The sequence below is a fragment of the Schistocerca nitens genome, chromosome 3, assembly GCF_023898315.1.
Source record: "Schistocerca nitens isolate TAMUIC-IGC-003100 chromosome 3, iqSchNite1.1, whole genome shotgun sequence".
Lineage (NCBI taxonomy): Eukaryota > Metazoa > Arthropoda > Insecta > Orthoptera > Acrididae > Schistocerca > Schistocerca nitens.
In genome coordinates this window covers 35,137,292-35,155,445 of record NC_064616.1, presented here as the reverse complement: position 1 = coordinate 35,155,445, position 18,154 = coordinate 35,137,292, and the positions used below count along the sequence as shown (strand labels likewise).

General features: G+C 43.0%; 1 protein-coding gene across 1 annotated transcript in view; it reads right to left on the bottom strand.

Annotated features, from left to right (window-relative positions):
* Positions 1-16,735, bottom strand: part of LOC126247980 (polyhomeotic-proximal chromatin protein) — a 268,986-nt gene extending 252,251 nt beyond the window's left edge. The window contains exon 1 of the mRNA XM_049948549.1: positions 16,423-16,735. The gene's annotated coding sequence lies outside the window, so the exon portion shown is untranslated. The remainder of the gene's footprint in view (positions 1-16,422) is intronic.
* Between the last annotated feature and the right edge of the window lie 1,419 nt (positions 16,736-18,154).

Sequence of the window (18,154 nt, the reverse complement as noted above, 5' to 3'; positions counted from 1 at the left end):
GATGTAATTTTGAATGTATGAATTACTCTGTGATATGTATCATTCCGTGGCCAAACATTGGCAATACTTCTTTTTGTGTGTTATTTCGACATGTTAGCCCAGAAATTACCCCTTTCTGCTGTAATTGACCAGATCCCACCGAGAAGCTGCTTAGCTGCGTATATACCTTATTATAATGCTCCGTTTTCATAAACAATTCGTATTACAGAATTTGTTTGACGAGCAGGCTATCTAAGCATGCATCAAGTAGTAGTTCTGGCAGTTTTATGAGAACACTGGAAGCTCTTAGTTTGCTAATCGAGACTATACTTCGTGGAATACAAACCTGTTGCTACCGCATTACAGTGGATTGAGAATGTTGTGGGGCTTTTGTCATTTATGGTATCCCTTTTATCAAATAATTGAGTAGGAATTGGGACGTTCCATGAACATTATGCAAGTCTTTTTCTTTTTGTAATATCAAACGGGCGCAAACAACATACATAGTTTAATATACTGAAAGCGGCGTTATAATCGAAAAACTGAATTATAGTATAAGTGGCATCAGGGTATTACACCTGGTGTGCCAAACAGGCCAGCACGCAGGCAGACATTTCTGAGTCTCGGCATCTGCATTCGTCAATTTGTATACTAAATATAATATCTCATGCGGTTTACATTATCATCTATTGGTGGAGCAATGGGCCAACGACCTTGCCGCAGTGGTAACACCGGTTCCCGTCAGATCACCGAAGTTAAGCGCTGTCGGGCTGGGCTAGCACGTGGATGGGTGACCATCAGTACTGCCGAGGAGAGCTGTGGCAAGCGGGATGCACTCAGCCCTTGTGAGGCAAACTGAGGAGCTACTTGATTGAGAAGTAGCGGCTACCGTCTCGGAAACTGGCATACGGCCGGGAGAGCGGTGTGGTGACCACATGCCCCTCCATATCCGCCTATGGGCCGAGGATGACACGGCGGCCGGTCAGTACCGTTGGGCCTTCACGGCCTGTTCGGGAGGAGTTTAGTTCTTTAGGTGGAGCAGTGGAGGTGTCTGTCTTTCTGTGTTGTGAATTACGTTGTCCCTCGCAGCCCCAAATCAGCATAGGACCAATGCAACCAGCACTAAGTTGAATACTCTTCCTTCACACAGCAGTGGGCAAATTTATCGTGATGGCTTTACGCCTAATGCGTTAGCATCTCAGTCACTACTTTCCACTACTGCTGCAGTTGCTGTTGGTTTCCAGGCTGTGTACGGTTTGCGTGAATTACGAATAATTGTGAACGACTCTTGTTAAACTACGGTACTTTAGTTTCAGAGAGTGGGTAGCATTAGCTACCCAGATCACTTTTCTTACGTGATCTGGGATTAGCTGTCCACAGCAGCTGAACAATAATCTGTCGCGTCCATTAGCAAATGTAGATCACGTCACTGAAAACAAGAGTAATCATCTTTGAGTGGACGTCGTGAACTGTTTTCTCAAAAAAAAAAAAAAAAAAAAAAAAAGTTATTTGGAGGAACGACAATCATGGCAATGGCCTTACTGAGATCTGGAAAATATTCCCGTAGTCCGAATGTAGTTAGTACCAGTAATTTTTACGTGATGAGTTATGAACCGCCAAATTATTCACAGACACAGCTCTGTCCGTCAGAAGAGGAATAGAAAACCCATTTGTGTTTTTGGCAGCACAAAAAAAGCTAATCTACAGCACGATATCATGTACTCGAGTCGCTAGATTTGCACGTTTCTTGATCACCACGTTCGATAATAAAATGGTTAAACACTATGATACGAAAAATACATTTGTAAGGCATTTTTACTTTTCTTGTTGATATTGTGAGCGTCCTCTTACTTTCAACAAGGTTTCGTTCCCTAGTCCCTTTAGGTTGTCTTCACAGTCTTGTGCACCCTGTTTTCGACGTACAGTTAGCTTGCCCTATCCGGTATAACCCAAAAAGAGTAGATGTTTTTATAGCAGATGCGCTAATTAAAATCGCATCAACGACGTCCCGTTACAGAATTATCAATGGTCACATTTTTCTGGACGTACAAAAAGCCTTCTATCCGCATTTTAGAGAAATCCTTGACAAATTACTTGGTTGTTGGCGTGTGTACATATCACAGGTTAAGGCTAAGACCCAGAGGATGTTCCTTGCTGTATTTAATTGCATGACTCCCGACGGCTTCCTTGGTACTGCTATGCTCGAAGAATAATGGAAGGAAAATTTGCACTTACGTCTACGCATATGTCTACATACGTTCGCCGCAAGCCACAGTAGTATGGGTGTCAGTGTAATCGCTTATCTGTCTGTGCGAAAAAAAAGTATTTACATTTAAGTAGCCAGAACATCCTCATCTGAGCTGCACTGTTCTGCTACGATCGCGGCAGAGCGTCTCTGAAGTCGGTATGTCTGCTATGGTGCCTCTGACCGCTGAAGCAGTACTCCACAACTGTACGCAGTACCTCTACGCCTGCACTGCGGTTCCCCTCAATTCTTCCAATAAATCTGAGATTTCCATTCGCCTTCCCTACTATTCATTTTACTTGTTCGTCCTATTTCATACTGCTTTTTAGTATTACTGCTAAATATTTAACGATGTGAAAGGATTCACAAGTTTGCCACTAATCTTCTAATCGAATAACGTCATGTATTTCTCTTTATTATGAGCATTACAATGCAGTTATTATCGTGTAAAGGTAACTACCAATCAATACACCGAGTGGAGATATTTTCCAAGTCATGCAGCTTGCGATCGACAACAATGATACGGTCTTGTAGACAACAGCAACGGCAACGAACAATTTGACAGTTCTGACATTGCTAGTATATAAATTATTTATGTAAAACGAGAAAATACTGCGCTCCCTAAGATTTCCTGACAGTTCTTTCGCCAGGACCCTAACTGTGGAATTTATTGTAGTCTACACGCGCGGTGCTGCTAACGAATACACGAATTTTTATTAAGTTTTCTCTATTACTTTCCCTGCATTCTTTTTTTGCAGTAAGAGTATAGCACACACCGTTTTCACAACATTCTTCGAATGGTACCATTATACCATGGTATGTGTTTTCGTCTTTTTTACTTTCCTTAGAACGTATTTATCTGGAGCGTGGCTCAAAACGTCTTTTAGCTTCAACCACAGCTCTTTTCCGTTTGTCGGATTTGAACTAAATGTTCTCAGTTTGTCTTTTAGGCCATTTGTTAATAATTACTAATTCCATTAAACACAAATACGCTCCTAGTTTTCGTAATGATCTTTTCGCCTTTGGAGACCATCGTTCCTGTGATAGCATCTTCGTCGCTATTCCGTAACTCTTTAATGACATTCCCGAAAAGGTCTGGTGTCCTTGTAAACTGTAGAGTGAGTGTGTGAAGGGATGACACGATGGAGAGGGTAGGAGGGGGGGGGGGGGGGCACTGGCCTGTTAGGACATCAGACACGCCAAGGACAGATGGGGAAACCCAGCGTGTCCTGTGACGATGCGTCATCCGGTTTCGCAATGTGACCGTGTGTTCCTATGCTGCCAACCGACTTCCTTGCAACGGCGTTCCACATCGACCAGTATCTCAAACACACGTTATAAAACTGAAAGTGCCTATTACTACTTGGCTTAAAGTTTTCCATTCCAGGAGATGAAAAAATGGGTTCTGTAACGTCAGCGTCACAGTGTGCCTTTCCATCTTTTATCGTGGATGGATACACATACGTAAACCTGATAGTTCTGTAAGAAGAACAGAGTTTCGACTAACAAATAACGCACTCAACAACTCCGAGGTCGATTCGAACGCCACGGAGCTTATCCAGCTATTATTCTCTTCAATACGGAATGCCGTCGTCTTCCTCAAATATGAGAACCATCTCGCACTACCAATTATTTGGAGAACCAAATATTTGAAGTGAACTTCTAAAGACGTTACGCCTCTAGTTTTTCACATTGACAAAATGCGGCTTAGTAAGGCAACGTTAATCACTGGATATCTTGGCAACAACTGTGCATCGAAATTAGACTTTTTCTAGTCCGATGGTCACGAACTTGTAAGCAACAACAGACGGGCCATATAACTGTTAAAATGTTGAAAGGATTCTTTACTAAAAAACGTTAAATGCTTACCAGCGTGCACAAACACGACGCCATTTGAAAGACTGGAAAGACATTACATAAGAAATACGATATCGCAGGGCCTGTGTTATTCCGAATTACGCTGCAGTGTTCCTTCGGACAAGCATGTTCGAATGAACCTTGCAGCGTAATTCGGGACAACGCAGGCATTGCAATATAATATTTATCCGCCGACACCGGGCAAGCGACGTCCAAGTGAAATGTCTCCCCTGTACAGGAATATACATTATGGATGTACGAGCAAACGTTGTAGACACACAGTTGACGACATACGGAAGTTTGGGTCTGACAGTGAGCCCTGCTGGGATGGCCAAACGGTAAGGCGGCCTCTCGCGATAACCGGGTAATCCGGGTTGGAATCCCGGTCCGGCCCAAGTTTTCATTGCCGCCATTCCATCACACAGCTGAGGACTGTCTATATTCGCAGCTGTCAAAAGTTTGTTGTCCGCAGCTCGTGGTCGTGTGGTAGCGTTCTCGCTTCCCACACCCGGGTTTCCGGGTTCGATTCCCGGCGGGGTCAGGGATTTTCTCTGCCTCGTGATGACTGGGTGTTGTGTGATGTCCTTAGGTTAGTTAGGTTTAAGTAGTTCTAAGTTCTAGGGGACTGATGACCATAGATGTTAAGTCCCATAGTGCTCAGAGCCAATAAGTTTGTTGAATTAAATAAGACATTTCTATGCCAGTTGTGACGCTGCACTCCTATTTCGTCATATTACCTGTAATCAGACATTTGGTGTTCATTTGTGGTAGAAATCGCATATACTCGTACAAAGTGGAGATGACGCGGAAGAACCCACTTTCAGACGCGAGTGTTATGCGCGTTGGGAGTGTAAGACTCGCTGTAAGTAAATTTTGCGCAAAAGCGTTTGGCATGCCCCTAGAAACTGCACGGCCATTGAAAAATGAGTGCTCGTGTACGTTGGTATTGCAGCGACGCGTGGTAGCATCCGGCGCAGAAGTTGTTACGCACAGTCAGTGCTAATTCTGGCTAGTTCTGCTAGCTATCTTCCGCGTCACAATGGCACCCGTTCTTACGTAATGCTACCCCGCGTCTCACCATCTGGAAACGGTATGTTTTGATGCATATGGAGTTACTCGTCATACGACCCACTGGCAAGTTTAAAGTGAGGTCACAGAGCTCATTTCTGATCTCTCAGGAAAATCTGGGGGGCCGAAACGTCAACTTGAGTTCAATATCATGTTCTTCGAATCATTGTAGTGCGATTTTGGCTGCTCTTGTGACGGACAGATATACTGCTGGAAGATGGAATCGCCGTCGTGAAAGAAAGCCAGTACGAAGGAATGTACAGGACAAAAAAGTGGAAAAACCAAAAATACAACATATTACCGTGCCTAATACGGTGTAGAAATACCGTTGGCATTCAAAACAGCTTCCAGTCGTCTCGGAATGGATAAGTACGGGTCCTGGATAGTTTTAAAGGCATCTTATATCATTTTACTGCAAAATAGTGGCTAGTTCAGGTGCCGGTGATGCACCTTCTCTACAAAGCAGACCACAGAAGGCTCAATAATATTGAGATCTTGTGTCAGTTGTGACCAAGGGGGACGCGACAGTTCATCCTCGTACTCACAAAACCAGCACTGGACGATGCGGGGCTCTGTCGTGTTGGAACACAGCTTCACCATTCACCATTGGGAAATAAATATTATACCATGGGACACACCTGATCAGCAAAATGGTCACATAATCCTTGACAATAATGCTACCTTCAATAGTAATTGTGGTCCATGGTGCAACCCCCCCCCCCCCCCCCGCCGCCGGCCGAGGTGTCCGAGCGGTTCTAGGCGCTTCAGCCTGGAACCGCGCAAGTTCGAATCCTGCCTCGGGCATGGATGTGTGTGATGTCCTTAGGTTAGTTAGGTTTAAGTAGCTCTAAGTTCTAGGGGACTGATGACCTCAGAAGTTAAGTCCCATAGTGCTCAGAGCCATTTTTTTTCACCCCCCCCCCCCCCCCCCCCCCCCCCCTTGTTTCACTCTTGGGACGTAAATTCGGCGAGGAGTTGGGAACTGTGTGGAACGAGACGAATCCGACGAAATGACTTTCTTCCATTTCTCCATAGTCCAGGTTTTGTGGCTTCGCCACTGGATTTGCTTCACTGCTGGGTGGTTTTGGAATTCCAGCTCGCCCTGCAATTCCCAGCTTATGTAGCTCCCTTCGTGTTGTTTTCGTGCTGACGTGGTTCACGAGTGCGACATTCATTCATTTTCCTGTATGCGGTATAAATCAGGGTTGCGACTCGAACCTGAAGAAAAGCAAGTCCTTGATAATTCCAGGTATGGAGAGTAAGATGGCATCATAAGAAATTCCTGATAATTAACGATGGGGGGGGGGGGGGGGGGGAGTGTGATATCTCACAATAACGACTTTTCTCTTTATTCTAGGTTGAGAACACCGCAGTTTTTAAACATCGATAATTTATGTGGAATAATATTCATATAATCAACACCCTTCCAAATACTAAGTATTTTAAAATTTGTGATTTATAAAACTCGACAAAATTAAATGCCAGCGCTTGGTTAGAAACAAAGAATTCCCTGAGATTTCTCTGATTTTCCAAGTGAAATGTGATTGCCGGAGAATTCCAGATTTTCCAGAAGAATCGCCACCCTCGGCTCCCTTGGTTACGGAAGTACCAACAATGTTCTGGCCACGACTGACACTTGCAACGTACTGAGGACACAGCACAGTTGCCATTCGAGGTCGAATACAAAGATCAAAACTTGCAGTTTTTGCTAGCATCTGCATTTATCTTCAAGCTTCCATTTCTCGCGATGTCTCCATATTTTTGACCAACTCCTTTGGTGATACGCAGTAGCTTTCCCTTAGTCCGCGGCTGCCGCGGTGCCTTCGTTTACTATCACAGTTCCCGAGGAAGCCCATGTGAACATTGTCATGCTATAATACTGATACCATCGGTCTGCGTCCGTGACGCGATGCATATTTCCAGCACCCGTTCGCTTGAATGGCGGCGCGCCAAACGTGATTCATCCTACGAGCCGACAAGTTTCCATTGGTCCATTTGTCTCATGTCCACTGGAGTTGTAACTGACGATGTCGTCGGATCGGCGTGGAAACACGTAGAGGTCGCCTGTAGCGGAACCCTATCTTCAACAATGTGCGCAGAACGACGCGTTCCGAAACAGCTGTACCTGCACCGGCATTGTACTCTGTCATCAAATCTACCACAGACAGTAGCCTGTCCTGCTTTGTAGGGCGGACAGGCCTCCGACCTTCAAATTCCATGAAGCGTGGACTTCCAACACTTTGTCGCCTACTTGTTTCGTCACCCTTCAACCACATTCCATACCTGCTCGCGACTGTAGCTCGCGAACAGCCGTGCATATTCGCTGTTTCCGAGATGTTCTTTCCCAGGCGCCAGGCGATAACCGACTGCTCTGTCAGTCGCTTATGTCAATGGGTTTTCTCATTTGTGGCTCCTGTCATCAAAAGAATGATTCCCCATCCAGCAAGCCAAAAGATGATCAACGTGTTTCTGTATCCCAGAGTAATATGGAGAGTAAGCATTTCGGTTATCCCTCCAGTCTTGAGGTCGTCGTCCATTCAACGTTATTTTAGGACTGTTTGCTTTCTTTTTGTCCTTTCTGTTGTAAACTGGCACTGTAAGGCCATTGTTCGGAAGCCGTCTATGAGGCATCGCGTACACGGCCGTGGTATGGCCGCTTCATATTTGAGCGGCATGGGCCATCGCTGGCCACACAGTACAATGCAGCCGCGATCCCGGTGACTCCCACAGCAGTTAGGGCGGGTAGCGTTAGCAAACACTGACCCCTTCAGGTCTTTCGGACTCGGCATGGGACAGCAATCTCACAGGCAAAAAGATCGCGTAAATCACTTCAGTCGTTCTACTGTTATTTGCCTTTCTGTTTGTTTTTGTAGCCTCTACTCGTATGCCTACACGTGGCTTGGGAAACATACCCTGATCGATTAATTTCCTTAGCGGAAGGGTGGCTAGTTTTTTGGGACAAAAATTTACAAAATTACAAGGGCTCGATTCACACAAAAAATTGGTGCATCGATGTACATTGAAGAGCCAAAGAAACTGGTACACTTGCCTAATATCGTGTGGGGGCCCACGAGAACACAGAAGTGCCGCGACACGATGTGGCATGGACACGACTAATGTCTGAAGTAGTGCTGGAGGGAGCTGACACCATGAATCCTGCAGTGCTGTCCATAAATCCGTAAGAGTACGAGGGGGCGGACATCTTTTCTGAACAGCACGTTGCAAGGCATCCCAGATATGCTCAGTAATGTTCATGTCTGGGAAGTTTGGTGGTTGGCAGAAGTGTTTAAACTCAGAAGAGTGTTCCTGGAGCCAATCTCTAGCAACTCTGGACGTGTGAGGTGTCGCATTGTCCTGCTGGATTTGCCAAAGTCCGTCGAAATGCATAATGGACTTGAATGGATGCAGGTTATCAGACAGGATACTTACGTTCTTGTCACCTGTCAGAGTCGTATCTAGACGTGGCATGGGTCCCATATCACACCAAATGTACACGCCCAACACCATTACAGAGCCTCCACCAGCTTGAACAGTCTCCTGCTGATATGCAGGGTGCGTAGATTCATGAGGTTATCTCCATACCGGTACACGTCCATGCGCTCGATACAGTTTGAAACTCGTCCGACCAAGCAACATGTTTCCAGTCATCTGTAGTCCAATATCGGTGCTGGCCCAGGAGTGACGTAAAGGTTTGTGTCGTGCAGTTATCAAGGGTACACGAGTGGATCTTCGGTTCCGGAAGCCGATATCCATGATGTTTCGTTGAATGGTTCGCATGCTGACACTTGTTGATTGCCCAACAATGAAATCTGAAGTAATTTGCGGGAGGGTTGCACTTCTGTCTCGTTGACCGATTCTCTTCAGAAGTCGTTGGTCCCGTTCTTGCAGAATCTTTTTCCAGCTGGCATGTTTAACCGGATTCTTGATATTCACGGTACACTCGTGAAATGGTCGTACGGCAAAATTCCCACTTCATCGTTACCTCGGAGATGTTATTCCTATCGCTTGTGCACCAACTATAATACCACGTTCAAACTCATTTAACTCTTGATAACATGTCATTGTAGCAGCAGCAACCGATTTAGCAACTACGCTAGATAATTGTCGTCTTATATAGGCGTCGCCGACCGCAGCACCGTATTCTGCCTGTTTACGTATCTTTATATTTCAATACGCATGCCTATACCAGTTTCTTTGGAGCTTCAGTGTATTTAAGGAATTGGGCGGATCACTTCAAAACATGAACGATCAAGCAAATAAAGTACGGTAAGTTATTCAAACACCTAAATATGTTTTATTGTACCTTTCTCAAAGATAAGTTTACACTGAATGAAGCAATTCGTCTTTCAAAAATAAAGTTGTACAGAACTACCAGTTTGCAGACCAAGTTTAAGTCAGAAAGCAATCCATCTTTATGGTCCTCACATTACTTGATTAACTGCATTCGTTAAAATACAGCTGTCGATAATGTATTTTCACTTTCATAGCTGCCTCTGTGCAGTTGCACAAAATGACAAATGTTCAGATGTGTGTGAATTCCTAAGGGACCAAACTGCTGAGGTCATAGGTCCCTAGACTTACACACTACTTAAACCAACTTTTGCTAAGAACAACACGCACACCCATGCCCGAGGGAGGACTCGAACCTCCGGCGGGAGGGGCCTCGCAATCCGTGACATGGCGCCTTAAACCGCGCGGCCACTCAGCCTGTCTACAAAATGACACAGGATTTTACAATATCTACAGAAAAATCAGGCACCAAGTTCGAAGATTTTGGAAGAATTCTCCGTTTGCTGCTCAGTATTCCTTCGAGCTCTGGAAAGACAGTAACTGAACATTATCTTGGCAACTCTCGACATATTTGCTCCATATGGTCGAAGAAGGTGTCTGTGCAGTCCATAAGCCTCCTGCCCCACGAAAACATGTGGGATCTTGGGGCAACCTTCAGTCGCCCATGTTGTTCGCCGATTGTTGAAAAACACATTCGTAAATACTGGAAGAATTTCTCAGGATGATACGGTGCTCTTGATATAGGAACGCACAGAGTTAGAATCTTTCCAAACTACGATAAACTTAACCCCACCACCCTAGTATTTGTTCGCTTTCCATTTCGCTGGGACTGTGTTAAGAGACCGGTAAGGAATTAAATGAAGGGAAGTATACTGACGCGTCGTGCACAACAGCTGCCGGATAACATGAATCGGCCAGCGGTGGTGGGGCCGTGTACCCCCTGCAGGAAAAGTGTGAAATAAAATGGGCCTAATTGCCCAGCACGTCTGGTCAGCGAGTACTGGTGCGCTGTTGGTGGGTGGATGAATGATTTGGATGAAGGGGCCAAACAGCGAGGTCATCGGTCCCATCTGATTAGGGAAGTATGGGGAAGGAATTCGGCCGTGCCCTTTCAAAGAAACCACCCCGGCATTTGCCTGAAGCCATTTAGGGAAATCTTGGAAAACCTAAATCAGGATGGTCGCAAGCGGGTCAATGAACCGTCGTCCTCCCGAATGCGAGTCCAGTGTGCTAACCACTGCGCCACCTCGCTCGGGGCGCTGTTGGTTCTTTCTTCTGTTTTAGCAAAGAAGACTCAGGATATCGAACTATACGCGAAAACAAAGTTGACACTCTGCGCAGTGGTTGATGGGAGCAACCGTAAAGGCATTTCCCATTTACAGTCTCTCCCATCAGCCCCGCGCCGAGTGTCAATTATGTTTGCGCTTTTATTACAGAAGCGTTTTCGTAAGTAGGGTATGCCTGCTAACTGATGAACCAGCTCCTGGACTATCTGGAGCCGACAGACACGTCGTTCTGTGACGTTGCCACATACGCCTGCTCCACGTATAAAAGTACTGTTCTTACCGCGCCACCAGACAGCACTCAGTCCCGCCGTAGTCAGTGGTCACAATGCTTTGTTTCATCAGTGTATACGCCATTTATACCGCAAACAGTGTACGAAATATTTCCCATGTATGTGCGAGTACGTGTCGTTAAATATCATCGTACTTAAAACCATTGACTGGTTGAGCTTGTACGAATCATCGACAGCAAATGTTGACAGTACGTCACAGAAAATGTTGACAGTACATCACAGGTTGCTCTTCTGCAGCTTGGCATCTGGGTGGGGCCCCGCATGCTACAACTTAGTCTTGCAATAACTTGCACTATCTTTCGGCCGTGACTAAAGGTATTGTTATGTCCATTTTCTTCACTTCGGCTCTCTCAGTCTTCTTCCGCCAGCACAATTTAAGAATTCAGCATACGAAACCCCGATGGAAACACTAACATACTGATTTGGAGCTCATTTGTTGTAGCTTTCAAAACCATTATATTTGCGTAACAATCTGCACAGGCAGAAGAGAATATGAAAACTTAGTCTGTGTTGCATTTTTATAGTGAGTTAGTCATTCATCCGGAAAGTTTCTTACGCTGGTTGTGGACTTATTATCCTATATGCACAGAAGCGCATTTTTTTTAAAATTTTTGGTATGTACCAGATGGGTTCTACGAAGTATTGTGGTTCATACAGATATATAATTTCATAACCAACCTACTCATATGTTTTGAATATGGAATTGAGTGTAGGGATGAGCGGGGCATCAGATAATACTCTAAGAGAGTGTGTGAATTTGTTAATCAGGTAACCCATAACATGAAGTGTATTTCATTTTCCCTTCAGAACTATAAATTAATTTTGGGCTGAGAAAGTAATAGTTTTGTTGATTCTATTGATGACGAAATAAGAACTAGAGTTATCAGTTGCCAACTGATTTATCATGTCAAACATTTTCCATTCGGCTGCTTTATTTATTCGAATGTTCAAATTATATTACGATAGGTTTTAGAAATCATATGTGGTCATCAGTCCCCTAGAACTTAGAACTACTTAAACCTAACCAACCTAAGGACATCACACACATCCATGCCCGAGGCAGGATTCGAACCTGCGACCGTAGCAGTCGCGCGGTTCCGGATTGCGCGCCTAGAACCACGAGACCACCGCGGCCGGCCAAGTTCAAACACTCTCAAGAAATAAAACAAGAGGAAAACGAGCGCAGATTCCAGAATAAAAATCGACATCTACTAGGATCACTAGTGGTGTCTGTCTCTCTCTCTCTCTCTCTCTCTCTCTCTCTCTCTCTCTCTCTCTCTCTCCCCCTCTGTGCATCTCCCCTAAGTGCGTGTGTGCGTGTGTGAACTGTAAATATATTTAATTTATGTGATATCCGACCACTTTTGTGCGAGATCTTTTCACTCATTCATCGATTAAACTCTTTGACTGATGTAAATGTTCCAACTGCACCATTTACCGTCACAGGCGAAAACCGCCTTTCCATCATATCATATGAATAACGCCTTGGTAAGGGGAAGAATCGTGGCATACCCTCTACGTGGTGCATTATTTTTCTTTAACATGTTTTTTTCCTCAACTCCCCACGACGTGACAAGTTGGCAGGGTGAAAAAACCCGCACTTTAGCCAAGATTTGGAAGACCATTATTAAATCAAGCAAACGTGTTGGGTAACTATGATTTTTAAAAACACGCGCAGATGAAAACAGAAAAATACACAAGGATGGCCATGCTGATACTGCTGTGATGGTGATGGTGGTGGTGGTGTGTATGAGCGATCATGTTCAGGATAGAGATGAAAAGATGATTGCTATAATATGACCATGAAATAATCTCAAGAGGTATTTGAGAGTAACTCCTTTCGGAGGAGGAGAGGGAGTGGAGTTACACACTGAGGCGAGGTCAGGTTGGGACACGATTATCTAAGGCTGATAAGGAAGAAGAGATGATGAGTAAGACACAGGATCGAATGCGAAATGGAGTGGGACGGGAGGAAGGGGATGTTTGGATAGTTCAAATGGCTCTGAGCACTATGGGACTTAACATCTGAGGTCATCAGTCCCCTAGAACTCAGAACTACTTAAACCTAACTTACCTAAGGACATCACACACATCCATGCCCGAGGCAGGATTCGAACCTGCGACCGTAGCGGTCGCGCGGTTCCAGACTGTAGCGCCTAGAACCGCACGGCCACTCCGGCGGGCGATTTTTGGATGTAGTGACGCGTCAGGTTACCTGCTGATGAAAATGATATATTTTTACGTGTTTCATCTAAGATTTCGGTAAGCGTTAGTACCGATGTAAAGCAGTTGATAACCAAATTCACCTTCAGGTGAAAGAAGCTGTAAGTGACAGAAAATAATTAGTGGACCTGAGGATTCATAATCTGACAAGTGTACCGGGTTGCCGTGTCACATTATTAAATCAATTAAAGTACTAACCGAATTATCAAACACCTTAGGTACTGACAGTCAATAACATAACACGATAGTACTGAACAAAATTGTTTTATGCGATCAATCAGGTGATTAACTTAATGTGGACGGAACGACTGGTGCCTGATCAACTTTTTCCAACCATTATGATTCATTACAATGCGTTTCAAACCATCTTCTACAGCATGAGATGATATACACGTTCATTTTGTTCTCTGCAGCCTTCGGTTTTCACATTCGTGGCGTACATCATTATAGAACGAGCACGTGGTCGGATAGTATAGAGGAGAGGTAGGAAATTGGCCATGACCATCTGGATCGCCGTAACCTTGCGAATGCGATGACACCTTGCCTGAAACGACGGAGAGAGGGGGGGGGGGGGGGGGGGGGGGAGGGAAGGAGAGAGGGGGGAGGAAAGGAGGAGAAGGGAGGGGGTGAGATGTCCCTAAGACTATGTATGTGCAGGTATTTTCTGGAGATTTTTTTAAAGATTGCACAATTGACTTTTCCTACAAAAAAAAAAATAAATAATCTGAACAAGATGGACAACAGGATGAATTTATACATTATCTCAAGATGAAGCCTAAGGCTCGAAAAAGAACTTTTTGTGAATCAAACGAAAATTAGTGATTGCTTACTAATTACGAAGTAACCATTTCCTTCACTATGAATTTCAAATATTTTCCCTGTTTCCCTGCAATGTCTTGTGGCCATCTTCCGGCTTTCCAACATATATACGAGACTCCTTTATGTGCTTTCGTTAAGCACTTCCTTGCTCTCAAATTTTTGTGATACAAAAGAGACCAGTGGATCTCACGTGTGATTTCACTTCTTTACTGTAGTTTGTCTGAGAAAGTTGTAATGTTTTTAATTTATGACATTTCGTCTTTGAAAATGGATTATTATTATTATTACTATTCAGATAATGCACCGAGTGAATTATATTTCACGTTTTGAGATAGGCAGCGTAGCAGAATAATTCAGTCACTCAACACAGACTATTTTTAAACAATAGTATTTCTGGGACTTGTCTGAGCACTGATAATCATGGCGTTCTGATCAAGAAGAAATGAGGTTTTAAGAAATTATTGGCACTGCAAATGATTCTTTCTTCAGTGTCGAAAGAAATAAACTGATATGTAGGTTGCTTCTAAATAAACTTCATGACGTTTTGTTTTTTCCTACAAAAAACCTGAACAAGGTGGACAACAAGTGTTAGAAAATTAAATCTGCTGAGTAAAACTATAATCCTAAACTGTCGTTGGTAATATGCACCAACAATTTAATGTGGTACTACGCATACCAACGCCGTTGTTTAATAGGATGAAGATCTTCAGGAGACAGGCAATTCCTGGTAAGTGCATACGTAATTTTGAATGTTTGTTTCTGTGTCATGGTTCCGGGCACTGATTCCTCCTCCCCCAGACACCCTCAAGGTTTATAACAATTTAGAAACACCCCTTCGTTTGCCCCCTTCTCTTTCATTAATGTCTTAATGAACAATTTTCTGAGAGGGGGGGGGGGTGAGCATCCAGTAGAATGTTTTCTTTGTGCAAAGACGAATCATTTTGGGTAATCTGTAGCGTTCAACCGCACAGCTCTTGGAGGTAACTTCTAAGCATTTTAACTCATCGCTGTAACGACGTTTTTGAACTTGCTTGTAAATAACCGATAAAGGTTCACAAAAATTATGCCCATTATTACAGTACTAAAGTACACATTCCTCAAAAGTTGGCACAAAAAGGGATAATTAGCAATGTGACAAAACTGTGCCAGCACTTGTCTAGTGGTGTAACGGACCAACAGCAAATCTAATTTTAAAAGCAAACAGGGGCGTTTCTTCACATCTACAGCCCTGTGTGTAACCAAGTACTTTAGTTCTAATGTTCTGGTCTTATCCGTTAAAATAACAAATCAAAAATTATCGATGAAGGAATGAATGCAAGACACAGCTGACGGAAAAAAATCTGTAGTGATGTCAAATGTAAAGTACATAGTTTGTTTAAGCCTGTAATAGCTGTTAATTGACGGATATCAGAACTGGCGACATACAGTCTTCTTATGGCGTAAATATACTGATTTTATTGCTAGTTCGAAAATTTGTAAAGCATACTTCTTGTGTTGTACTCAAATCTACGTAACAATAAACCTGTCCTTTTGCTGCACGTATATGAGGTGTTGATAGCAAGGTGGTGACATACATGTCATTATGGCACTCAGTCTGATCCTTTTTAACGGAGCTTAAAATATATTTCTAGCACTCCTGTAACGTCCTATTATTTTGTCCGTAAAATGTCAACCGTAATTAATCCTCTGAATGTCTTTTTGTAATCATATATTAAACTAATTTTTCTGATTTCAGTCGCCTTTAAGTAAACATATCATTCATAGCACATACGTCGTTATTTTAACTCATTTGGTGAGGTGCAGACATGAGAAGTTATGATTCTTTCATCAGTTTTATTCCACGCTTACAGATTTATCCCAAGAATTTCCTGTCACTCAGTCCGCCAGTTATGAATATTGTTTCATAACTACAGTCAACTCTACTACGTACGAATTTTAGTTACGACTAATAACTAAGTGAAATCTTTATAGTCTAATTATATTGTAATTCAGGTCTGTATTTCCTTAAGTCTGTCTAGCGTATGTGGTACGACTTAAATGACACAAAATATCACTGTTTCCATTGCGCCCCAGTAAAAAGGTTAGCCTTCCCTTTCAGGCCCAGCTGACTGTTCTTATACTGTAATTATCTTCCTGGCATGAGCCATCATCTCAGTATCTGCTTTCCATTATAGATTTACAGTACCTGAACAAAGCAGTTAGTCCACGATTCTATGTTTTAATATGAAGATCGCTATTCCACAGTTCTGTACATAGTTATATGGATGTTTTAACATGTATACTGTCAACACCATCACCAGTTTTAAAGCTACTGGAACCATCACCAGAGTCCGCCCATGGCTGTTAGACATACGTAGAAGCTTACCTCTGCTACTGGGATTTTTGTGCTTGGCGATATACCTTCATCGTCACCGTATTTCGTAGTTAAAAGTCCGAATATTCACCTGTGCAACACTGTCCTTGTTCTAGTTTTTCATCGGATCAACATAAAAATAGTAGTTTGCAGAATTGCGTCTATCTGACATCAATATATGAAAAATCAGTCATTTCCATATATTTTGCAGTATATGCAATGAATTTAGACCATGTACGTGACCATTTCAGAAGTATTATCTGCAAAGAACTAAATTTTTTTCTACATATTATCCGTACCGCACTCTTCACGGCAAACGAAAGTATGAGGCTACAAAGTACCTCTACTACACGTGTTGTGGCGCCACTTTACAGGCAATTCCACGGCGTCGGACAACAGAGGCCCCTAGTGGCAGAGCTATAAACTGTGCAACGTATTCTCTCCGATAAGGCAGTTCTATGTAATTGCCTATAACAGGAGCAGATAATGAATTAGACGAGTTCGGGATCGCTGCTCACTCAAGGAAAAAACGGTGAACAGACGCTATCCTGATTTTTTATGTTGGGGCAGAGGACGATGAAAACGCTTGGGATGAGTGAAATATATTCGTAACCCATTGTTGTTGTTTTATGCAACATTTTATCTTCGCAGATCTTGGTGGCTGCAGCTGTGTGATTATAAACATAAAGCAATCACTTTCTATCCATAAATATTTGATTTCTATTTATTCTTCATCATTATTATTATTATTATTATTCGGCCTATCACAATATTTTGTAGCAGGGTGACCAGACATCCCGTATTTTGCACGATCGTCCCTTATTCAACAGTGTCCCGCACGGACACATATTGTCCCGTTTTTCTTTAACCCGTCCCGTATGTTTTGAAATAACGTGTTTTTAAGTAACGTGTGGCATAACCAAATGAATGGTAGATGTGGTCATGCCCAAAGAATAAAGAAAGTACACTCTTTGATTGAACCAAAGTGAACGAGGTTATCATTGGCAACTCCCTTACAACTAAAGATAACCAACCGCTGCAAGAATCTGCAGCTCGTTACTACGTGTGTGCTGGCACAGCCTTGCACTAATGATAATACAGAAAGAGTGTTCTTGATCACGAATGATTTATGATGAAGAGAAGAGGTTTAGTGTCGCGGCCGGTAAGCAAATAGTTATAAATAAGATTCATTTTCAGGATTCTTCATGTGCTGATTTCAACAAAATTCCGTTTGAAAATATTAGATTCCTGAATACATACATTCTTCAGTAAAACACAACAAAAAAAAGATTTTTCAGAAACAACCCACGGCGAAACTTCCAGGCCTGCTGAGAATGAAACCTACGTAAATAATAATCATTTTCTACCCTACTTAAAGACATCGCTTTATTAAAGTGATGTATTGTGTTTGCGTGTGATGACAAAAAATAAAATATTTACTCGATTAGTAATGCAAAGTATTTTGATAGCTTTTTAGTGCGAATTTTAAGAAAATGGTGCGATGACATATGTAGTTGTAGCATAAACCCGGTAGTTTAACACAAATCTACTATATAGATATAGTATTAACAAAAGTTTCCACAAAATGTTGATTCATTTCAACATCTACTCTGGGTCCCATATTTTGATTTTGCAAATCTGGTCACCCTATTTTATAGGCCTACATTTGCGTGTAGTACTTCAGAACTGATACAGCAACGAATCGATGAGAAAAGAATAATGACCAGCCACATTACAGTGAAAT